This window comes from Zalophus californianus, chromosome 10 (genome assembly GCF_009762305.2).
Source record: "Zalophus californianus isolate mZalCal1 chromosome 10, mZalCal1.pri.v2, whole genome shotgun sequence".
Classification (NCBI taxonomy): domain Eukaryota; kingdom Metazoa; phylum Chordata; class Mammalia; order Carnivora; family Otariidae; genus Zalophus; species Zalophus californianus.
Genome location: NC_045604.1, coordinates 10,206,192 through 10,212,697, shown reverse-complemented (window position 1 = coordinate 10,212,697; position 6,506 = coordinate 10,206,192). Strand labels below are relative to the sequence as shown.

Sequence of the window (6,506 nt, the reverse complement as noted above, 5' to 3'; positions counted from 1 at the left end):
CTGTATTCCAACAGCACTTGTTCATATATTTGCTAAAGACAGATGTGTCCATGGTCAAGTGTTACTCGTCTGTTCAGGTGGCTACATTTTCCTACTAAATTTTGAGGTCTTTGAGAATAGAGCAATAAATAAATCAAGATAAGGAGGATGGGAATTGCTATTGTATACAGTCAGGAAAGATCTCACTTAAAAAAAAAAAAGAACCAGGGGCGCCTGGGTGGCTCAGTCAGTTAAGCGGTCGACCCTTGAGTTTGGCTCAGGTCATGATCTCAGGGTCCTGGGATGGATCCCTGTGTCGGGCTCTGCCCTTAGCGGGGAGTTTGCCTGGGATTCTCTTTCTCACTTTGCCCCTCTCTCCACTTGCCGTCTCCCTCTCTCTCTTTCTCAAATAAATAATCTTTAAAAAAAGAACCAAACCTTGTAAATCTGCAAACCAAAAAGATAACCAATATAATATAAGGCTCAGAATTTTACCTAATAGGATGTAATGTACATGAAAAAAAAAGAGAGACATCTCACTTGAAAAGATAACACTTGAGCCAAGTCCTGAAGGAGGTGAAGGAGAGAGCTCTGTGGGTATCCAGGAAAATAAACAGCAAATGCAATGACCCTGGAGTGAGAGTAGGCTTGGCCTGTTCAAGGAATGAATGCGGAAGAGAGTGGGTGGGGGGTGGCGTGGAGGTCAGAGAAGTTGGTCCTGAAAAGACTGGTAGGATTGTTCGGATTTAGCCATTACTCTGAGTGACAGGGAAGCCACTGGCAATTTTGGACATAATATGTCATAATCCGGTTTATGTTTTAAAAGTGTCATTTGGCTGCTCTGATGAAAATAAACCACAGAGAGTAGGGGTGAAGTAAGGAATATGGTGAGGAGACTATTATAATGATACAAAGAAGAGACGGTGGCAGGGATTAAGGTGGGGGCAGTGGAGGCAGTAAGAAGTGGTGAGATTCTGGATTGACTCTGAAGGTGGCAAGATTTGCTGTTGGACTAGCGAAGGGGTATGAGAAAGAGGAATCAAGAGATTTGGAAAAGGAAGCCCTTTTACACTCTCGGTGGGAATAGAAATCAGTACGGCCACTATGGGAAACAGTATGAAGGTTCCTCAAAAAATTAAAAATAGAGATCCCATATTCCAGCAACCCCACTTGTGGGCATATATCCAAAGGAAATGAAAACAGGATTTTGAAGAGATATCTGCACTCCCAAGTTCATTGTGGTGTTAGTCACAAAGCCAAAATAAGGAAGCAGCCCAACTGCCCATTGATGGATGAAGGGATAAAGAAAATATGGTGTGTGTGTGTATACATATATATGTAATGGAATATTATTCAGCCTTATTAAAGAAGGAGATCCTGCCATTTGTGCCATAATGGGGGAAACCGGAGGACGTTATGCTCAATGAAATAAACCAGACAAAGAAAGACAAATACTGCATTATCTCACTTGTATGTGGAATTATGAAAAGTTGAATTCTTAGAAACAGAATAGAAGAGAGGTCACCAGGGCCTGGTGGTTGGGGAGAAAGGGGGAGATGTTAGTCAAAGGAATAAATGTTCAGTTATAAGATGAGTAACTTCTGGAGACCTAAGGTACAGTGTGGTGACTATAGTTAATAATACTGTATGACTAAATTACTAAATATTGTATTGAATATCGTATTATTGAAATTTGCTAAGTGGGTAGATCTTAAGTGTTCTCACCTAAAAAATAAACGAATCTATGTGGGATGATGGGTATGTTAATTACCTTGATTAAGGTAATCATTTCATCACATATCTATATATTTACTACTTTTTCTTTCAGTCTCTTCTTCACATTCTCCTGAATCTTTTCATAGAATTTTGTATGTTTACTGTAGAATTCATTCCATGTTTCGATACTTTTAATAGAACACAAAATTATGTACATTTCCTGACTTCTATTATTCCTTCTTTTTTCCTCCATGGCCTTCTCCAGCCCCTAAAATACCCTCAATAATCCCTGACATAACCTGTGTACCAGTACTCTGTTACCTCAATATCCATGATCCTATAGAATGTGATCCTAGAGGAGAAGGTTCCTGATGAAGACATTTGTTCGTTGTTAGCTATTCGAGATCGTGGGGAGAGTTACTTTCTCCTAGCCTGTGCTTTCCATGCAAAACCAAGAATTTGCCAATTGCAAACAGCTGACAAACCGTGTGTTTACTATAAAGGGAGGGCCTAGGAGAACTTGGCGTTAGGGAGAACATCTGTCATGTTATGGAAATTAACTATACACTTCCAAAGCAAGTTTCATACAAGCCAGTTCACTTGAAATCTCTGTTGAAGAAATCCCCAGTTTTGCCAAAATACTTCTGCGTGAGAAATTTTGGAGTTACCAGATAATTTATTGTACTGGTCTCGTCTGAACTGAGGGATAAACACTGCACATGCCCATCTCTTAATTAGTGTGTGTCACCGTTAGCTCTAATGTACTAATGATCATAGGATTACCCTATAATGATGACTAAAGTGAGAACAAAGAGAAGAGTGGCACAGGCTCTTTTAAGCCAACATGGCACAGAGTATGGAGGCTGGTCACGGGTGAGAGCGCGAGTCCTCAGGGGCTTGATGATCCATGCTCTCTGGGTCAGGATGGCTCTCCGGGCCCCAGCCCGCTTCCCTGGCCCCCACAGGTGGTACTGGTAAGGCGTCATTGTCCAAAGAAAATTTCCATAGCCAGCTTTGGGTCCCACAGGAAGAGTGAGAGCAGTTTGGGTTTCACTCCTATTTCAGAGGCAATTTCATCCATGTAATCCACGTACTGTACTCTGCGTGTGTCACGAGGTTATTCAGGAATCTGAAATCAGAAGGGGGAATAATAAAAAATTAAAAAAATTAAAAAAATTAAAAAGTTAAAAAAACCGCAAGTCAGCTGACAACCCCCATCCCTCCAAGCACAATTTCCTCTCAACATCAGTGGACCTTGTAGGAGGGGATAATCCATGGGAAAAAGAATGAATGGCTATTGATAATTTCTCAGTGGTTTCTAACAAAATATTCACACAGTGTATTTTTCACCTCAAATCCTTCCAAGGGTCTTGGATAGTCATAGGCGGTGGGGTTCAGAAGATTTTTGTCCTATTAATGATATTCTTTGCTGAAATCTTCTGTACTTTGGCCATGCATTTGATTCTCATTCAGGATATAATCTCATTTTGGTAAATTGGTAGGAAATATGAATTGTACTGGCAAGTTATTCAGGTATGTGTGACACTAATTTGATTTTCAGTATTATTGAAATGCAATCTTGGCTGACCTTCTTAAACCAACTCCTGGATAACTGACTATTCTTAGGACTGGATAACTGACTATTTTTAGGACGAACCCTTTGATCGTAGAGAACAAGCTGTGGCATTCACATGGTAGATTCTCAACAGGTATTTGTTGCATAGAAATACATTTCCAACCCCAATGGTTGAGGATAATTTTCTATTAAGAAGATCTGGTACAACCTACAAGCCTCTGACTTCATAGCAGAATTTTAATTGGATTCTGTAATGATTTGCCAACTCATTTCTCACATTGATTTATCTTTCCGACTCCTTAGAAGAGTGAACAGCCCTTCATTTCATCTTTGCATTTCATACACTTTGCACCTCTAAGGCTACGCTATGACATAAATTTATAATTGTATGCTTATCTCGCATTACATGAATTTTAAACATAATTCTAAAGTTTCCATGTTGGATTATTCTGTATCCATTCTTCCCACAAATATTCCATACACTTAGATTATGCTTGATTAAGAGGAAATGAAGAGGTTAATATTTGAGATCTCATTCAGGCAAATAGACTCAGATTCTATGATGAGAAAAATATAAAGCATACTTGATAGGCAAACAATTCCACCTAAACACTTTCAATTGACTTTTACTAAGAAGCAAGTTTCTTACTCCTTTTCAATTTTTTTTCCTCTTCTTTCTTATGTCATCCACCATACCACTCACTGAAGGTAATTTGTTCAATCCTAGGAAAGAAAGATGAGGTTCCAAAAGAAATGAATACCCTGAGAATCAGTTTGGTAGAGAACATCATGAGTGAGGTACCGCAAGAGTGGGGGAGATGGACCCAGGAGTAACTCGGGAATGCCCTCCATTCATTGTTTAATCAGGCGCTCATGCCTTACAGAGGCAAAGGCATGTCCTTTAATGAGTTTGCATCTTGACTAACAGACCTCAAAGCTCACAAAGAAGGACGGACTGAAGGGAGTCGCACCCAACTGACAAGACACAAAGTAGTGTGTGTGTCATCCCATTACCAGAGTATTCACTCTGGCTGTCTTTTAAATAGTGAGTTACACTTGTTCATTTATGTTATGAATTCCTTTGCCAACAACTTGTCACTTGATGATAGCTTAAAGTAATGGTTTTTAAATCTTCATTTTCATACAGGAATCCTACAGGTTAAATAACGATCAAACCCTAAAGTAACAAATCTCAAGTGGCACAATTTCAGATACTGTAAAGGTTAACTTCAGATATGTTTTGCAGCAGAGGAGCTTTGCAATGCTTCTGAAATCACACTATCTGGATTGCCGTCTTTTCTAAATATACATAAGGTCAGCACATACCCTTAAGTACACGAACGACCCATCGTCTATGGAGCTCCAACGTGGGAATGGTGGCTCCCACAGGCTGCAGGATGCCAATGAAAGCCAGGGTTGGTTTCTCTAGTTGAGGAGGGAAGACAAATTTAAACATGGAGCGCTGGCTGTCCGGTACTCTTGAATTATTTTCCAAAAAGGGGAAAGAGAAAGTATATCCTGTGGCAAAAATAACAACATCAAGGTCCTCTTCTTGTGCCGTCTTCAAAGATGGCGGATGTCTCCATGGACTCTCTAACATTTGGTTTTATCAGAACTCTACCAGATATTATGTGATTGGGTAGATCATCACTGAAAGTAGCTTGATGGCTCAGGAATCTGAAGAATAAAAATTGAAATCCAGGAAAATTAATATGTCTTTTTGGAAAGGAATTGAACTCAGAAAATACTTCAAATAGTTTTTAGTTGAGCTAAGAAAAAAACTTACATTTTTGTTTTGTAAATATTTCCTTTACTCAATACTTTTTCTGAATTTTTACTGAATAAACATTCTGTATTATTAGAATGCCAATAACATTTATCTAATGCTTATTATAAGCAAAGAGAAGATTTTGAAATGTGGTATATAAGTTTATATCAGTGATAATATTGATATCTAACTTCTTTAAAACATTTTTGGGGGGAGAGATTTTTAAAAGCAATTGGTGGAGGTGTTCATACTAGAAGAGCAAAATCAGATCATATTCGGATTTCCATTTATTTTGAGAACCTACATACCATTTTTATAAATTTTACCAACATTATTTAATACTGCTAGTGGTCTCCCTGCTTCTACCACTGACTCCCTACAATTTCTCCTCCACTCAGGAGCAAAAGTGATCCTTTTAAAGTGTATAATTATATCCTGATGGGTTTCTATTTCACTAAAAATGAAATCCAAAGCTCTGCCCATGCTATAGCCCTAAAAATCCCTCTGGGGGTGCCTGGGTGGCTTGGTTGAGTGTCTGACTCTTGATTTCCCCTCAGGTCATGGTCTCAGGGTGGTGAGATCTGGCCCTACCTTGGGCTCTGCCCTCAGTGGGGAGTCTGCTTGGAATTGTCTCTCTCCCTCTGCTCCGCCCCCCCACCCCGGGCTCGTGCTCTGTCTCTCAAATAAATAAATAAATCTTAAACAAACAAACAAACAAACAAAATCCCCCTGTGACCTGGCCCCTGCCTATGTCTCTGAACTTATTTCCTACCACTTCACCTCTCCCAGTAGTCTTGCTACACTAGGTTCCTTGCTCTTCCTTGAATAAATCATGTTCATTCCGGCCTTTGAAGTTGGTGCTGCTTCTGCCTAGAATGTGATTCTCATTTTAGATATTCTTTCAGGACTCGCCTCCTCACTTCTTTAGGGCCCCATTCAAATGCTCTCTCATCATATAAGCATTCCAGGGGCGCCTGGGTGGCTCAGTCGTTAAGCGTCTGCCTGCGGCTCAGGTCATGGTCCCAGGGTCCTGGGATCAAGCCCCGCATCGGGCTCCCTGCTCCGCGGGGAGCCTCTTCTCCCTCTCCCACTCCCCCTGCTTGGGTTCCCTCTCTCGCTGTGTCTCTCTCTGTCAAATAAATAAATAAAATATTTTTTTAAAAAAAGCATTCCAGAGCCACCCCATCTAAAAAAGATTCCTCTCCCCAACTCTGCTTACTGTTTCTTCATAGCACGTATTACTCCATGTCATTGCATTATGTTTTGACTAGTTGGTTTCTCCCCTACTAGAAAGAGGCCCAGCAAGAGCTAGGACTTTACCTGGTCTTGTCCTTCTTCCACTCCCAGTACCCAGAAACCTACTTGATCATAGCAGGAACTCAGAAATGTTTATTAAATTTATGTAGGCTGTACACATAGTTAATTTTATGTGCTTCCACATTTATACCTCACAACAGATAGATAGAT

The 6,506-nt window shown here is 40.1% G+C and overlaps 1 pseudogene; it reads right to left on the bottom strand.

Moving 5' to 3' along the window:
- Positions 1-2,474: 2,474 nt before the first annotated feature.
- Positions 2,475-6,506, bottom strand: part of LOC113932649 — a 33,432-nt pseudogene continuing 29,400 nt past the window's right edge.